Raw genomic sequence first — 19,215 nt, 5'->3', positions numbered from 1 at the left:
TAACCTCTCCATACTCTTACTTGTGCATTTGTAAAGCAAGGATAAATAATAACATATTGCTTTGTTTTGAAAGTGAAATGAGATCTCCTATGAGCCCCTCACTGAATGTTTCTGTTTGGATCCTCTAAGAAGTAGAAGCCTACATGGAATGGTTTCTTTAGTAAGTGCTAGATGTGCAGGGAAGAGGACCAGGAGGCAGAAAAAGTGAGACCAGCTCTTGAGCAGCTTACAACCGTAAATAAAGGGATAGATGAGGAGAGCTTCAGACTGAAGTTCTGAGTAGGACTCAGCAGAAACAGTTGTCTGTGGAAGCTCTGTACCTGGAAGAACTCATTAGTAGTCTTTGCACAGCCTGGTGGATGGACACAGGCTGATTGGAAGCATCAGTGGAGGATTCCAAAGTGTGACAGTTGGTGCTTTCCAGTCAACATTGTATCCCGGCCACATCTTGTCTTGTAATGAGACTGTCATGGGCGTGCTGCACTCACATGAACCTCTCAGTACAGGTGCCTAGACTGCAGTAGTCACCAGAAACATGCTAACTGTTCTTGCTCCCATTCTACAGCGAAAGAAGCTGCACTCCTAGTAGAAATGGGCAGTGTATGATTTGGCTAGAATCCATTCTACCAGTTAACACTTAAGCCCACATCTCTGACTCTGGATCTTTTCCTCTGCCAAGCTCATCACACAGATGCTCTTTAGCAGTGTGTACCTAATGTATTTCATTCTGTGACAAAGAAGATACTGATTCATTTGGGAACAACAAAACCTTACGCTAAGCTCTTCAGGTTGTACAGCCTTTCTGCCTTTGAGAAAGCCTTAGTCTATTGTGACTTCTAGGGCACAGTGTGTTGCCCTTAGCATCCACAGAGCCCAGTCCCTGAGCCAAGGCAGACTCTAAGGCTGCATTTCAGCTCCCAGGAAGGTCATGCCATTCTTGGATGCAGTGTTCAGAAAATAGCACACAGTGCTTTTTTTGCATGCATGGAGAATGGATGGGTCTTTCACATTAGTAGAATACATTGGGCTATCGTTCCATGTGATTTCCACATGTATCTCATAACAGTGTATCGGGATTTTCAGCAACCAAATAGAATTATCTTCTACAATGCCTAAGATGTTTTTCACAGGAGCATTTTATTTTTAAGGTGTATTGTTTAAGAGACGTATCTCATCAAGTCATTTGAAATGTCGAGAAAGAGGTCCATGATATACATTTATTTATCTTTTTCAGAGGATAGCATGTAACAGAGCCAGGCTCCAGTCAGTGTGTGTGCTTAGATTACAACAGGCAAGCTTCTAATTACCCTTGCAGATTCACACAGCTGCAGTATTAGTTCTTAAGCCAAAAGCACGAAATAGTGCAAGCTCTGGGTATCAGTATATTTAAGTAATTATACTCTTTACTTTAGTAGGAAGAGCTGAACACCCTGAATTGGAGTGTGAGAAGCAAACAGTATATATGCACCCACGGGCACACTCATGGGCACGGTGATGTTTTTAGACCCAAGACATAAAAGTGGAGATACACTGAAAGAAGCCCAAAGGAAATATAATTTGGGACTTTCACTGGAGAATCTCAGCATGCCTTGTGGTAGAATGGCCTTTTCCAGAATGATTAGTAAAGAGCTAAAGACATTTTCACAGATAACCATTTTCATTTTCATGGATACCCAAATAAAAGAAATATTTTTTATTATTACCCATTTTGTTTACACTTCAAATGATATCCCCTTCCAGGGTACCCCTCCACAAAACCCCCGACCCATCTCCCCTCTACCCCTCCCTTTTTGCCTCTAGGAGAGTGTTCCTCCAGCCACTCATCCACTCTGTCCTCACTGTTCTAGCATGCCCCTAGGCTGGGGCATCCAAACTTCACAGGACCAATGGCCTCCCCTCCCATTGATATCAGATAAGACCATCCTGTGCTACTGTGTGTCTGGAGACAAGGCTCCTGCCATACATGCTCTGGTTGGTGCTTTAGTCCCTGGGAGCTCTGGGTGGTCCAGTTAGTTGATATTATGCTTCGTAGAGTTGCAATCCCCTTCAGCTACTTCAGTCCTTCTAGTAGCTCATCCAATGGGGTTCCCGGGCTCAGTCAAATGGTTGGCTATGAGTATCTGAATCTGTATTGGTCAGGTGCTGGTAGAACCTAGTAGAAAGCAGCCACCGCAGGTTCCTGTCAGCAGGCTTTTTTTTTTGTTTTTTGTTTTTTGTTTTTTGTTTTTTGTTTTTGGTTTTTGTTTTTGTTTTTTTGTTTTTTGTTTTTTGTTTTTTTCATCAGCAATAGTGTGGGGATTTGGTGTTTGCAAATAGGATGGATCCCTAGGTGGGGCGGTCTCTGGATGGCCTTTCCTTCAATCTTTGCTCCATTTTTTTGTCCTTGTCTTTCCTTTGGGCAGGAACGTTTCTGGGTTAATTTTTTTTTTGAGATATGTGTGGCTCCATCCCTCAACTGGGGGTTGGGGTGTGCCTCTCTACTGAAGGTGTTGTATACAGGCTATATCTTCTCTTTATTGGTTATTTCGGCTAAAGCCATTACCGTTGGGTCCTGGTAGCCTCTTGCTTCTCTGGCATCTGGGACTTTCTAATGGATACCCCTGTTCCCCATCCCCCACTACTACAAGATTCTATTCCATTTCCTGACACTCTACTTCTTTCCTGTTCCTTCCAATACCTGACCCTACCCTCCTTTTCCCTCCCCCTCCTCTCTCCCTTCTAGTTCCCTTCCTCCTTCTATCTCCTGTGATTATTTTTTCCCTGTTCTAACAGTTTCTGTGTCTATTCAGAAACTCAATAATTATTATCACCAAGAACGCAGCTAGCTGTCAAGAAAGCTTATATTGGAATATACTTTTTATGATGACTCTTTCTTCTCTACTTTTTAAAAAGTGTGTTTGAAGAGGTCACATGGTTAACCTGACAAGAAATGCTCAACAAGAAAAATCTAAATATGATTGAAGTGATATTTCACAGCTCTGGATAAATTTGCCTGGAAACAAACTAGGCCACCTGGGAGCTAGATTGGTACTTAGTGGTCAACCTTGCATTTCCAAGTTTTCAAGTTTTTTTTTTTCAAAAAAGGCAAAAGGCCCTGATATGTTTCATCTGAGGACATAAAAGATGGAGGATTTTGTGGTAGTTCTCACTCTGGTGCCATGCCAACACTGGGGAAGCCAAGGTTGCTGAGGTAGGCATGGGACTTCCAGAGTAAAGGGAATAGAGAAGATCCTGCCTCAAGGGCAGAATTGCTTCCCAGGTGACTTCCAGACTTCAGTGATGTGCAGCATGTTTCCTGAGCATTCAAGGTCACAGCCATTCCCTAACTTGGCCAGAGACTCCTGTTTATTTCCAGGCTCAAGCACCCTGAATTATATTGTCCTTAACCTCTTCTTTATTTGCTGGCATAGGCTCCTTTCTACCCTACACTAAGAATGAACAGAAAAATAAAGTGAAAAAGGATAAAACAAATGAACAAGGCAATTATCTTATTTGAATTAAGGCAAAGGGGGAATTATTCCAATAGCAACAATTTCTAGTCAGGCCACAAAAATAAGTAATGTCTATATTATAGATAAGAGGCTAAATATAAAAAGCACTGTTTGAAGATGATTAAATACATAAAGAAAATCCTTGGAGTTCACTTATAAGGGCTTAAAACACATTATTTATGTGGTCTGTGCTCAGTAAAGGTTTTCATTATTATCCTCAACTCTAATCGCTATTCACCCCTCCCTTTGTATTTCTTTATATTTAGTCCTCAGTCTTAAAAACTGTCAGCCCCTTATTTATTTTCACTGTAGACCTTGAAAGTACAAGAATGGAGCACAAAGATTTTTCAAACACACACTGAGCTTAGATTATCCCATTTTTACTAGAAAGTTATTGCTTTAAATTTCTTTTCTTTCTTATTGCCCAAATAATAACATTGATTTACTTCACTATTTAATTGTTTCAGCTCATACACTACCATAGCAGGTAAGACTACTGCAAGTGTGAGTTTCAAAAAATATGTAGATGCTATACTGTCTGTTTTACATCTTGCACAAGGAAGAACCAGAGCCCATCAGTTCAGTTTATGTTTGTGTGTTTATAGGGGAAACCCTATACATGTTTGAGTATTTTTGTCTCTATAATTCTTTTGCCCCCACTAGAGGCCATCATCTCTGCAGTAACAATAAATGAGATTTTTAATTAATCAGAAAAGGGGGTGTACCTTTCCAATTTTTCTAAAAACTCCTTTTGTATAGGTGGAATGACATAACCTGCCTTTGCCCTAATCATTTGTATCTACCTTTGTGACTTGCCTGGAATTACATCCCTTCAGTTTCACAGACTCACATAGCACTGGTGTTTCTATCCCTTGAGCAAACCAAGTTTATTCGTCCATTTTGATAAACTTCCAAAGTTGCCGTTGTTCCTGTCTGAGACATTCTCCTGGGAGAATTCACTTCTTTGTTATTTCAACTTGTCATTTAGTCTTGAATTAGAAGTCACATGTCAGACATTTGGGAGGATATTATTTGACAAATCATATTTCATTTTAGAAATTATTATAAGAAATTTTCTTTGTGATTGGTGCCTGTTATCAACCAATATACATCCACATATAAGACCTATAGTAGTTGAGAGTATTCCTATGTTTTGTTTTACTTATAAGACTGTCCACTTATATAACTCTGACTGTCCGCTTATATAATTCTGGAACTCTACATGTAGACCAGTTTGCCCTTGAATTCATAGAGATTCTCCTGGAATACTGGGAATGGAAGGTCATATGTCTCCCTGCCCATGCCAGAAACTTATTTTTTTCTTTTTGTCCTTAGCATCTGATAATTGTACATTTTAGGCTCTTGATTATTTAAAAATATCAAACTTAATTCTGCATTTTCTCATAGAAATCTATCATGATTGAAGAAATAATAAATTAAAACTTTTGTAAAGGAACTAAATCCTGACATCTAAAATTATAGAATAAATGATTAGAAAGAGTATGTAAACCCTGCACTGTAGCAGACTAAATCTGTAAACAAATTACATCATCTTCTTTTGTCTAGTGTTGCCAATATATTTGTGTTTTCAACAGTGATCCTATTTAATAACTATTATTATGGTAGCTTCAAAGCACAAGATAAAATGTAAAGGAGAAACCTCATTCATAGTACTAAAATGTTTGCTGTCTATATTTCTTCAATATCCCATTGTCTCCTGATTCTGACAGTGTCCTCTTCTAAGGCCTCCTGGGCTCATGTCTGGACTCATGAGAAACTTGAGCTCCCTCTTACAGAACATGATGCAAAGGTGATGTGGTTCGTTTATATTTCTGCCACACTCGACGCTATGTAGAGTCTTCTTGAAATGCTGAAAAGGTTGCAGAGTAAAACAGAACTATGTCTTAACCCTTTTTTAGATAATTCCTCAGTGCTTATGGCTGCTTAGGGTGTGGTAGCTCTCAACAAGGAATTAGGAGTGAAGAACTTTGTTTTAGAGGTTCACCAATACCTTCTCACATCATCCTAAGATAGTCGATTTTGATCCTATATTAGGCACCCAATAATCTAGCTAAAATTTTCATTGACTCCTATCTGTCTTATGTTTCTACTATAGTGAGTTATTTTGGCACCAAATCTATCACACAATTTGATCGTTGCTTCCTTTCCCATAAGCATGCCACAGAGGGTTAAACTGACTCTAGAGATAGGAAAAATAGGACAGAAAAAAAGTCAAGATCAGGATGAGAGCTGTATTCAATGATTATAGTTATATAGAGTGTTTTTTTACTTAATAATAATCATGTTGTTGTCATTGATTAGCAACCTACAAAACAGCCAGTTATAATGTAACTCGTATTGATGGTGAGGATGATGATAAGCATGTCCCCAAAACATGACATATCTGCCATATTTTTGATGAAGTAAAAATTCTGATTGGAGAGGGGAACTACGAAAATTCTGGATTGAACTTTTCGTTGTGCACTCACAGGGCATCTTAGTGAGACTGCTTTATTTTGTGAGAACTAACATTAAAATACTCGGGTTTCCAATAAGCACGCTTTGTCTTCTCAAAATCAAGTACTTGCCTATCGTTGGTCTTCACCACACTGGTACTTTGCCATTATTTCTTTAAAAACTCTCTCAGTAATTAATTTACTTCAATTGTACCCTCAAGGATGTAATTTGTCTCAGCAGGAGATCTCAACATCATTTAAAGTGAAAATTTCCCAATTTCTCCACCCATTTGAGCTGCTTTCCTCTGACTGATGGTTTTTCTACTCTTTTCACTCTTAAGAGCATTGTTTTCTTTTATTGTAAATGCTTAAAATTCAAATTTAATCTATTCTGATTTTGTACTCTCATTTTTTTTCAGCTTAATAATACATATGCACAACAGCAGGAATCCCCCCTCCTTGTTCCACTCCTCATAACAGAAACTTTAACAGTGTTTGCTCTGAAGTCATCCCACAGACCTTGCCTTCTATTTCCCTTGATGTTTATCTCAATCAGATGAGTAGAATATCTCTTCAAAGGTACACTTGATTGTTTGTTCAGTAAATTAATATACAAGCAGATTATTAGGGTCCACTGTTTGAGAGGCATGGGGGATTATCATTTTTAATAGATCATAGTGCTGGCTATTAAGAAACTGCTAAACTTTTGAAACTTGTATGGTGAATTTTGTTATTAAATGCCAAGGGTTGGCAGAGGGTGCTATAAGTTAGTTTTCTCCAGTGATTCTGACACAGAGCTCACTGTAATAATGGCAGCCTCTGTTCATGTCCTGCAGAACTGTATACATGAGCATCTTTGGTTCCTGTTAATATGTAGTCAAAGTAGATGACATATTATTTTGAACATATTTGTGACCCTTTTGGTTTATGTCCTACTGCTAATTTTGGACATATTTCATGAATGTTTTCCAGTCATGTCCCTTTAGTCTATTACTTAGGAAGGGAAACTAAAGTAACAACCAATTTTACAGCATGGTCTTACTTTATGCGGTTAAACCAGATACCTTACCTTCTGGGAACAACATGATGGTCAACAAATGCACAGCTGAGTGGGGACCACAGCTACCATGGAGCCATATAAAGAGGTTCTGATAGTGGTTAGTAGGTGCTGCTAATGGCCTTTTCCTGGGTATATAAAATAAGAAGTGTAAAATGACCCATTATTGACAATTTCCTACAGAAGTAGAAACATAAATCTTCCCTATCTTTCCCCCTAGAAAAAATAGAATATGTCAATACTGGATGGAGAAAAGCACCTGAGGCTTCAATTATACAAAAAAAACTATAGGCAATGGAGAAAAGCTGAGAGAAAAAAAGATGGTCTTCTACAAGGAACAGCATAAATGGGTTGTCCAGTGTCAAATGGTCAGACACAAATACACATATGCATATATTAACATACATTAATGTATGTATATATCATGTGTATTATATATATGCATACATAATGATACATAGACTAAAGATACTGCACTTAGGAGCATATGTATATATGTATATCAATATATTCATGCAATAAGAATTAGTGAATGGGGTTGGGGATTTAGCACAGCGGTAGAGTGCTTGCCTAGCAAGCGCAAGGCCCTGGGTTCGGTCCCCAGCTCCGGAAAAAAGAAAAAAAAAAAAGAATTAGTGAATGAAGACTATAAATTTGAAAATTTGGAAAGCGTCCAAAAAGAGACAGGCAAAGGAAAAATGTAATAAAGTTATATTCTTAAAATTAAAAGAAGGGAAATAGAAAAAGAGAAGTAAAAAAACCCCAAAACTATGAGCCTAAATGCAACAGGATCTTAGGAATATTCTGGAATCAATGTATGACAAGCATGGTGATTTGAATGAGAATGGCCCCCTTAGGCTTATAAATTTGAATTTTGCTCCCTGCACGTAGAACTATTTGGGGAAAACTAGTAGGTAAAATTTCATTGAAAGACATGTGTAGCTGGAGGAAGCATGATGTTTTAAAATACTTGTGCCATGATCAGTATTAGTTCGGCTTCCCAGTTTGAAATGGGAACTATTTCTGCTGGTATGTCTTCACTTTGGCATCATGATCTTTAACCCTCTGTTACTGCAAACCCAATTAAATATTTTCTATAATATATGTTTTTGTTGTTGTGTTTCATAAAGGCAACAGAATAGTAACAAATCCAGAAACATTGATTTTTACTAATTTTAATGAATTTTTAGATTAACACACTGTCCTGGCTGGTGTTGTTAGTCAACTTGACAGAAGCTGAAGTTATCACAGAGAAATGAACATCTCTTGAAGAAATGCCTCCATGGGATCCAGCTATAAGGCATTTTTTCAAGCAGTGAACAAGGGTGGGAGGGTCCATTGTGGGTGGTGCCATCCCTGGACTGGTAAACTTGGGTTCTATAAGAGAGCAAGCTGAGTAAGCCCGGGGAAGCAAGCCAGTAAGCAGCATTCCTCCATGGCCTCTGCATCAGCTCCTGCTACTGGAAAGTTCCAGTCCTGATTTCCTTTGGTGATGAAAAGCAGTGAGGAAGTGTAAGCTGAATAAACACATTCCTCCCACACTTGCTTCTTGGTCAAGCTGTTTTGTGTAGGAAGAGAAACCCTGACTAAGAAATTGTATCATGAAATTTCTCTCTCCTACTGTCCTCCATCTTTCTCATCTGCTTCCCTTTCTTCTCTAATTTAAGTCATATATATATATATATATATATATATATATATATATATATATGTATCTTCTCATGTCATGATATCTTTTCTTGATTTATAAGCTAGAGTTAAGTTCACACTTAACAGGAATAAGATAGTGTGTTGAAAATCAAGTTCTTTCAAATGACAGATCTGGGTAATTTCAGCTACAGTTGTAGAAAAATCATGAATTTATTGTTCTTTATGATGCTGCAGAATTAATGATAAGGGCCAGCAATTTGATACAGAAAACATGAGGGCTGCTAAGACCCAACAGTTAGGAAATGAGAACATTAAAACCAGATGGAAACTACAATAGAAATTACTCTAATGGAGACAATAGAGACTTGTATACAGAGGTCCATATATTTGGTTATTTGACTCTCTATCATGTAACAGTATATCATGTAAGAACTATAGGTTCTTACAAAGTTGTTATAATGTCTGGATCAGTGTGGGTTATAACCTCTTTTGGGGGTTTGTTCTACCCTTTCATAGGCTCCCTAAAGACCACCACCAACAACAATAACAATAACAAAAAACCCCAGATATTTACATCATAATTTATAGCAGTAGTGAAATTTCAGCAATAAAATAACAAAAATTTATGATTGAGGTCACCACAGCATGATAATTTGTCTCAGCCTTAGGATGGCTGAAAACTTCTGGTCTAGATAATAATAAAAGAAACAACCCATTTTTATTTTATCTAAAATAGTCATCGGATAATTCATGTATCTATGAATATAGCATATAGCAGGACTGAAGTATCCTGGGAGTTTTTGTTCCCTCAGTCAAATGAATCTTTCAGGAAATCCATACTTGCTCTCAGGAATGTCTGTGACATTTTTTCAAATATGTTTCTAGATGCATACATACTTAAATTTCCCATTTAGAAGTTTCGATTTCTATGCACAACACCTAGAAAATATTTTGTAGTTTTAGAAATAATAGTGACAGAATTTACTTAGAACACATATTTTCATGCCCTTTTGAGGACTCTGTATGAAAAAAGTTCAAACATACGACAATTTCCAATCCATTCTAGGACACAATAACTAATGGCACACTATTGTACCAGATGCCAAATAAAAGGTTTACTGCTATAATACTTTTGCATAAGTATAATAATCAAATTTTAACATAGCATTGATTTCTGAGATAGATGAGAATTTTTTTATTTCTGAATATTCTTTCCAGGTAAAGTTGAATTTCTCTGACAGACTCACTGAGTATTCTTGGGCAATAGCACTGAGAAAATGAAGGCTAGTGATTGATTCTCTGAATTCCCAGGAACATGTATATAGTCCAGGCAACACAGAATTACAAGGTTATGAAACAGTAAGCCAGGAAGACAGGAGACCACTGAAAGGAAGACACCAGTTATCAAAGACAAGAAAAGTACAGATACTTTCATGGGAAAGAATTCTATAGCTCACATAGAAAATGCTCCAAGTTCCAAACTTTCATCTGCTAGATGTTTGAAAATACAACTACACATTCAAGACAGCCACTGTTGTAAGCCCCATCTTCGGTGATGAACAGTAAGCTATCTATAAGATTCTCATCCATTAACAATGAGCCATTTATGCCTTCCAAGGCTCTGTTTCTTTTTCTCCATTTAAGGAAGTATTTCGGCACTCTGCTCCTTATAAGTTTTTATGTATACATCTAATATAAATGCAAAGATCTGATTTATATCAATTTATTCACGACATCCTTTATCCATTGCACATGCATTCAAATTTCTTATGTAACTTATTATAATAAACCTTGCACTAAACATTAAGTAACTATTCCACAAGAAATTTCCTCTAGAGTGTGATTATTTCAATTTTACAGATGATGAGACTGAGGTATTCATAATTTCAGAATAACTAAGATTATTACCAAGTGAATTCAAACCATTCCTTGACTTACAGACTTTCAGCCTAAGATTAAATATGTCCATTTTCCATTAGCATAAAATTTTCATTGTGATAGTTTTATGTATGTGCATTATATACATGTATGTGTATTTATATGTACCTATGCACATATGTATGTGTTTCATTTTTGTTTGCTTTCACTAACCATTTCTGTCACCCTTTCATTCTTCTTTGCTGATTCCCTTCCTCCCAAGCAAATATTCCTCCCAGCTTCCGTATCACATGCATTTTATTACACATTTTGATTTTCTATTTCTTTTCAAAATCTTCCACACCTACTATAGATCCCTTTCTAAATGTATGCCCCAATACACACACACACACACACACACACACACACACACACACACACGCACGCACACACGCATGCACGCACATGTGCATGTGTACGAAGAACTCTCTATGTTCTAAATCAATCGTCACTATCACTCCTTCTAACATCTCAATAAAATCCCATTGTCTATCCATACCACCTTTTCTTTTGCAATTATATGTTGGTGGACCTCTCAATCAGCTTCATATCTTGGCTATTGTGAGAAGTGCACAAAAACATTAGATATGTAAGCTTTTCTGTGGTATGTCGATTTAAAATCTGTTTGATGGAGTATATAACCAAGAGTTGTATAGATAGGTAAACTGATAATTCAATTTTTTTATTTTTAGGGACCTCTGGAGTGATTTCCATCATAGCTGCACTAGATAAGAGTTCAATCAATAGTGTATAAGAGCTCTTCTTTTCCCACATTCTCCTCAATGTTTGCTCCCATTTAACTTCTTGACGGTAGCCATTTTGACTGGGATGAGATGAGAATCCCAATATAATTTTAATTTTCATTTCTTGATGAGTAAGGCCCATGAACATGTTTCCAAATGTTCATTGAAAACATTTGTATATCTAGTTTGAGAAATGTTTACTCATTTCCTTAGCACATTTATTGATTTTATTATTTGGTTTTCTGGTGTTTAATTTTTTGAGGTCCGTTATTGATATTGATCCTCCATTAGAGGTATGTGTGGTAAGAATTTATTTTCTAAGTCTGTACATATTTCTGAAATCTGCTGCTTTTCCTTTTTATCTTCAGGAGCATGAATGTTTTAATTTTATACTATCCCATTTATTAGTTACTAAAGTAAGTTCCTGTATAAATACAGTTATTAAAAACAAACTTTACCTTTGTCTTTTGCCTACATCTTAAAAACTGCCTATGTTTTCTTCCAGCATTTTAGGAGTTTTAGGCTTTAACTTAAAGTCTTAGATTCATTTTGAGTTGATTTTGTGGAAAGTGTAAAATATTGATCTAGTTTCATTTGTACAGGTGGATATCAAATTTTCATGGCACAATTTATTGAAGTGGATATCTTTTTCAAACTTTTTTATTATTAAACAACTTTTCCAAACTTTTGATGGTTATAGCTGTTTTTATGTATGTCTCCTCTGATTTCATTGGACTATGTACCCATATTTATTCAGTACCCTGCTTTAACCACAATGGCTCTGGAGTCTAATTTGGGATTAGGAATTTTGATGATATCAGTATTTCTTTTGTAGCTAAGAATTGTTCCTGCTATTTGGGTTATTTGGGGTTTGGTATCAATTGTAGGGCAGTCTTTCCTGTGTCTGTGAGTAGTGTCATTGAAATTATTATGGAGTTTACTGAATGTATAGGTTGATCTTGTTCTTAAGTAAAACCATCTTCACAATCTTGAATCCTGATCCATGTTTCTATGATCTTTAATTTCTTCATTCAAATTCTTACTTTCTTTAAATAGAGATGCTTCATCTCCTTGCTTAGGTTTACTCCAAGGTATTTTTTTCAAGCTATTGCTGTTCTTACACTCTTGTTAGCAAAATTCTGTTCCTGATTTCTTTCTCAGATAGCGTGATATTGTGATGCAGGCAAAGTTCTCCACTGTGAATGTAAATTTTGAATTCTAATATTCGATGAATGGTTTCTCAGATCAAGTAATTTTCTTCCTTTTTATAGTAATTTTTTGCAGATTTGTCTTTAGTTTTATTTTTATTATTTATTTATTTATATATTTATTTAATGTACGAACACTCCGCTGCATGTACACCAGAAAGGGCATCAGAACCAGTTATAGATAGTCGTGAACCAACATGGGGGTGCTGGGATTTGAACTCATTTTCTCTGCAAGGAAAGTAAGTGTTCTTAACCACTGAACCATCTCGCGCATTTCCTAATGGTTCCTTTAGAGTCTTTAAAAACAAGTCCATATCTATAAATAGATATAGATAGCTTTTGATTTCTTATTTGAAACCATTTTTATTTCTTTCTATTAGGGTGTTGTTTATGATGGTTAACTTTATCAGCTTGGCACAATATAGGATGGTCTGGAAAACAACAGTTTCTATGAGGGACTATGTTGGCCTAGAGGCATTTCCAAAGGAAATTTTAACTTTATTAATGGGGGATGACCCAGCCTATTTGAAAGACTGAGGTACTAGGCAAAGGGTAGTGAACTGTGCACGAGTTGAAGAATAGTAGTGAGCACAAGGAAGTAAGTTAGCTATCATGTATGCAACAGCTTTTTCTGATCTTGATAGTGGATTTGATAGGATTATTTGTATGAGGTTCCTACCTTGACTTCCTCACAAAGATGTACAGTGAATTATAAGCTCAAACTAAACCCTATTTCATCTAAGTTCTTTATGGTCTGGATATTTTTTACCATAGATACAGAAAGGAAACTGAATATTATTCTAGCTGAAATCTTTATATTGAATAGAAATGGAAAGATAAATACTCTTGTCTAGATCCCAACTGTAGATGAAGAATTCTGTTTTGTCTTTGTTGAATATAATATTGACTGTGGACTTCTCATACATAGCGTTTATTTCATTGATGTGTGTTCTTTTTATTACTCGTCATGATTTTATTGTGAAAGCATATTGAATTTTGTCAAAGCCCTTTAGCAATGATTGAGATTCTCATATAATTTCTGTCTTTATTCATGTGGCTTTGATTTCTGCAACTCAGTTCCTTATTTTTTAAGTGGAATCAAAGGCTTGGTCTCTCCAATGTGCCTTTGAATCCTAAGCATACTTGAGCACATTTATTTTCATTTGATTATTTTGTTTGCTTGTTTGTTTGTTGATTTGTCTTCCATCCCTAAAATATATTCATCTACCTACATCCATCTACTTGATACCATCTATTGGTAGTCCTTTCCACTGTAAGTTTTTCTGGTTCCTTGAGCTTTGTATTACCAATATTTCATTTGTTCTTTTGATATCTTTGTAGAATTTTTCCTGCATGTTTCTCTCTATTTTTCTTTTATTTAAGTTACTGGGTGTTTTTTTAATCCCCTTTTCTTGCTTTTCTCTCTGTTTTAGATTGTACTCCCATACTCAAAATTATTTCTCTTTCTCAGCATGTTTGAATTTATTGATCATTTCTGCTAGAAATTGTGTCAAAGCTTCTGTACTTTTACCACTTTTGGTATCTTTGAATGTGGTAGTTGACGAATTATGGTCTTTTGGAGAGTTTATGTTGCATTGATAATTTCATAATTATTTTATTTCTCCTGCAATTTACATAACTGATGGTTTGTTTATACCTTTTGAATTTCTCCTGTGATATTTTGATTAACATATTTTGAAGAGTCCCTGGTACTGGAACAACAGCAACATTAAAACCAAAAAGATACAGAAATATACATGAACAAAATCTTCTGTGGAAGAGGGGGAAGAGGGGGATTGTAAGAGCCAGAGGGTCACAGCCAGAGCTGTGAGCAAGAAAACTCACAGAATTAAGTAAACTCGCTCACAGAAATGAACCTGCAAAGGTCTGACTTAAAAGTTATAGTTGTGTAGGTTGATATTCTTACGGGACTCCTGACAGAGTGAGTGGAAGCTGTTTGTGATGTTTTTGCCTGTTTTGGGGTCCTTTCTTCCTACTCGATTGCCTCATGCAGACTTAATATGTGAGGGTATGCCTTGCCCTATTCCAACTTGATGTTGTAGGAATATTTGGTTCATTTCCCTGGGAGGCCTGTGCTTTTCTGAAGAGAAATTGATAGGAAGTGGATCTGGAGAAGAGGCTAGGTTTCGGGGGAGGAACTGGGAAGAAAGGAGAGAGGGGAAATTATTACAGATATAATATGTGAGAGAAGAACAAAAGTATCTAAAAATAATGACAGCATCTGCATCCTTATAGTATCTGGTTCTCTTAATATTTATTTTATTGTTCTTGGATATTTTATGTATTTACATTACAAATGTTATCCCCTTTCCCCCCTCTCCAATATCTCCTCCCTCCTCCCCCTGCTTCTATGAGGATGCTCCCACTCTCACCTACCTACTCCATTCTCAACATCCTGGCATTCCCCTACATTGGGGAAACAAGCCCTCACATAACCAAGGGCTCTCCCTATGTTGCTTATCTTGGGATTATGATAGGTTGTTCTGTTTTTTAAGCTCCTAAAGACAGCTTATATACTATGCTTATGTGTGCTTAGTATAGACACATTTGTTCCTACACACTGCCCTTTGAGATATAGAAAGCAGTCAAGACACTAAGACTTCTCTCCACTATTAATGCCTCTTGCAATGGGGTTGACATCTCACTGGACTCCCGAGGCTCTACAGGGTTGGTGGCTTACTCTTGAGGTATGTCTACCATTTTCTTCACCCACAGAGCCTTTCCTCATCTTCTAGATAAGGGCTCTATTTCAACCCCTCCGGTTCAGCAAGGGTATCTCACAGTATTCCATCAATAACATTATGATTTTTTAAGATGTATTTCCTTTCTCTCTTTCGACTACTAATATTTCTTTCTGTGACTCTCCTTCATCAGCTCACATGCAGGCAGCTTCTAGTCAGTCATCTTACATGGAAAGTCGAATTTCTTTCTTAAATTAAACCCTCTCATTTTGAACACCATGTGTTATCCAGGGCAGGATTTATATTTTCCACTGAATCATTTGATTTTTAAGGATCATTTTCTTTTCAGGTCTTCTAACACACCATTTATTCACCGTTGATTAAATAGACTTTTTTCTTTCAAGGTATTCTGTTTGTGACATAGTTTTCATTACTATATGTATAATCCATTATCCCAGAATACTTACCCCTAGATAAATGTCTATTATGACATTAGAAATCCAGACATTAGAAATTATGCTGTGATCGATTTTAAAAATAATGTTCAAGTATGAAATTTAATAACCAGTCACTTTATTTATTGTGTTTGCTTCTGCTTTATTACAGTCTTTATCAATTCAACGATCTCACAGTCAAGCAACAAGTAATTTTCAAAGCTGAATTTCAGACCTTATGCATAATATTGTTTCTTAGGGACTCCATAGCAGAACTCAGAACTCAGATGGGATTCACAGATCTGTTACTAAACACTGGTGGTTTTCCTGGGCGTTTTCAGTTATAGACTCTTAACCAGGAAGCCATATGCTATTATCCTCGCTATTATTGGAGGGAACTGTAAAACTATCATGCCATCATTTCTGATATGACATTTTTTTCATTTGCAGTCATTTCTAGCATCTTTTGTAGCTTCCAATAAGAAAACATTTTCTTCACAAACCTATAATTGATATCTTTCTCATCCTCCTTGAATATATATTAACAAGCAACCTAAATAGATCCAAGAAAAACATAATTGAAAATGATCGTAATAAGTCAATACATATAATGTTAAAATAAACGTGGAGAGAAATGTCCTGTTCTGATTTCTAAAAGAATGGTCTACCTGAAATATGAAAGATTTTTGCAGATAAACTAAGCATGTTTTAGTCCAGGGAGCTTTGAAGACCTCTTCTACTGGAAAGGTTTATTTAAAGTTTGATAGATTTCCAGTCAGAGCAGGATCATAATTGGATAACTTAGAAATGCTTTGGGTCTTATCTGAAGCATGAGTGAAAGTATGGAGGAGTCTTCTTTAAAGATGAAAAGTGAATTTATTAGAATTCTAAGGTCCTCTGATACAATGAAGGAATCCTCCCTATTCATATCCTTGCAGGGAGCTCAGTGATCTGAGCCCCTCTCATGCATGGTCCACCTTTCCAGTGCCTGCCGTGAAGATGTCCCACACATTCCCAATGGCCAGGCCTACCAATTCCAGGAACCTGCGAGTCTTCTTTGACGTGGACATCAGTGGGGAGCGAGCTGAACTAATTGTTTTAGCATTGTTTGCAGATATTGTCCCCAAAACTGCAGAACATTTTTGTGTGTTGTATACAGGAGAAAAGGGCACTTGATCCACAACTGGGAAACCCCTCCACTTTAAATTCAAATTCCACTGAATTATTAAGAAACTTGTGATTTGGGGTAGAGAATCAGAATGGGACAGGTAGAGAAAGTATTTATGGTAAAAACTTTGAAGATGAAATTTTTCATTATAAGCCATGATCGGGAGGGTTTGCTGAGCATGGAGGCCCCAATACAAATGGTTCTCAGTTCTTTATCACAACAGGTCCAACTCCTCATTTGTATGGGAAACATGTGGTATTTGGTCAAGTATTAAAAGGACTAAGTATGGCAAGGATGCTTGAAAGGATAGAAGTAAATGGGGAAAGACCTGCCAAAGTGTGTGTTATTGCAAAATGTGGAGAATTGAAGGAAGGGGTGACCGGGGAATATTCCTCAAAGATAGCTCTGGGGATAGTCATCCCAATTTCCCTGAGCATGCTGATATAGATTTAAAAGATGTAGATAAAATTTTATTAATATCCAAAGAGTTAAAAAACATTGGAAATACTTTTTTCAAGTCTCAGAACTGGGAGATGGCTATTAAGAATATGCAGAAGGTACATAGATAGTTCAAAGGCTCTTCTTGAGAAAGCAGATATATCCAGCCTGCAACCTATAGTCTTAAGTTGTGTGCTGAATATTGGTGCTTGTAAATTGAAGATGTTAAACTAGCTGGGGTGATTGACAGTTGCTTGCAAGCTCTTGAAATAGACCCTTCAAATACTAAAGCACTATACCAAAAAACAAAAGGATGGCAAGGATTAAAAGAGTATGATCAAGCAATGCCTGGTCTTAAGAGATAGTCCCAGGAGATAAATCTATTTAGGTAGAATTGCTTAAAGTCAAGTGATAAAGGCACAGACAGATAAAGAGAAGGAAGTGTATGCAAAATTGCTTAATAAGGACTTTCCTTAACTATTATAAATTGATTATATAAAGGACAATGTATATTACTGTCTACATGATCCCTGATGTGTTTCCCTTGATCTTTGTCATTGTTTACAGAGCAGTGTCAACATAGGTTTCTTATTGATAAAGTGATACAATGAAAAAGAAAAGAAAGTCATATTACATCTATCCATGCCAACTTGCTAGGGAAAGAAGACACGGAGGAAACAACAGACACATATAGTAATGGATGCTAATGCACATTGTGTGTAAGTAGAGTTTATCAACGCTGACTAAAAGTCTTCAAGTTGCATAAGCAATGTGAAACAAAGAAGCATGATGCTGGCCATAAAACCACATACAACAGCTAATTTTATCTTCAGGTTCTGATCTGAAACTCATGTTAAACAGTTTATCATTTTGTCAATTGGCAGGAAGAAGTGATTCACCATATCTCTTTTGGGCATCAAGCAGAATATCACAACTCCTTTCTATCATCTCAAAGATTGCATTTATAATTGTGTACTTATATATTGAGGGTCACAATCTCCTAGATAACCATTTTGAGCTATGCTTACTATATCCTTCCCCTGTAATTTTATAGTGAAGGAAATTTGTTATTTATTGGTGCCAAGTGTGTTTTTAAAGTGCTTGTTACCTTACTAATTTTACGGACACACATGTGAAGTCATACACAAGCACACACACACACACACACACACACACACACACAAACACATGCATTATTGTCACAAAACACTGATTCTAATATGTTTGTCATTATAAATCTTTGAAAGTTCAGGAAAGTCAAGAGGGCAATGATTTTGTTAACTAAAGATGAGAGGTATTTAGACTAGCCAACATTAAATGCAAATTTTACAAATATGTTACACCGCATCTCCTGGCACCCAGCATAGTTGTGATTGATCGTAGCTGCTTTTAACCAATAAATGGTTCCTCAGGATTCTCAGAGCAATAGATTCACTCTTCCATAGTAACTTCATATTTCTTGTCAGATTGTACAGCATAACACGACCATGTGACTTACCTCATTGTAGTGAAGAAAGCCACTTGGAATTCTTGTAGCTTTCAAATACAGTTCTATTTTTCTCTGCAACATGCTGTTGTTTCTCTTATAATCCATACCCCTTCCTTCTTCCCTTTGCTCTAAGGACTCTTGAGTACAATCTTAAGTAGCACTGTATTAAGAATTTCTCATTAGGTCAAATTGTTTTCCATTATTGGTTAAGTCTCTAGACATCTTTTATTATTGGCATCTGTGGTTTAAAATTATTAATATCTATTTCCTAAACCATTGCTGGGAATATCTGCCTTTTCTGCCCCTACAATCTGGTTCACAGTAGTCATTCTGCTGCTTAGACAAGCAGTGAGTTAATGATATGGCCTCGATTGCATGAATGAGGACGAAGTTGTTCAGGATCAGACTCCAGAGTTTGAGGATAGATTCATCCAGAGTTGGAGGAAATCACACACAGGAATT

General features: G+C 36.5%; 1 protein-coding gene and 1 pseudogene across 2 annotated transcripts in view; both read left to right on the top strand.

Moving 5' to 3' along the window:
• Positions 1-19,215, top strand: part of Lsamp (limbic system-associated membrane protein) — a 2,169,253-nt gene that overhangs the window by 229,846 nt on the left and 1,920,192 nt on the right. The gene's annotated exons all lie outside the window — the stretch shown is intronic.
• LOC148002607 (peptidyl-prolyl cis-trans isomerase D pseudogene) lies at positions 16,567-17,781 on the top strand (annotated as a pseudogene).

This window comes from Rattus norvegicus, chromosome 11 (assembly GCF_021556685.1).
Source record: "Rattus norvegicus strain SHRSP/BbbUtx chromosome 11, alternate assembly SHRSP_T2T, whole genome shotgun sequence".
In the NCBI taxonomy this organism is placed as follows: domain Eukaryota; kingdom Metazoa; phylum Chordata; class Mammalia; order Rodentia; family Muridae; genus Rattus; species Rattus norvegicus.
The sequence above is the reverse complement of the archived record's forward strand: the minus strand, read 5'-3'. Positions and strand labels throughout refer to the sequence as shown.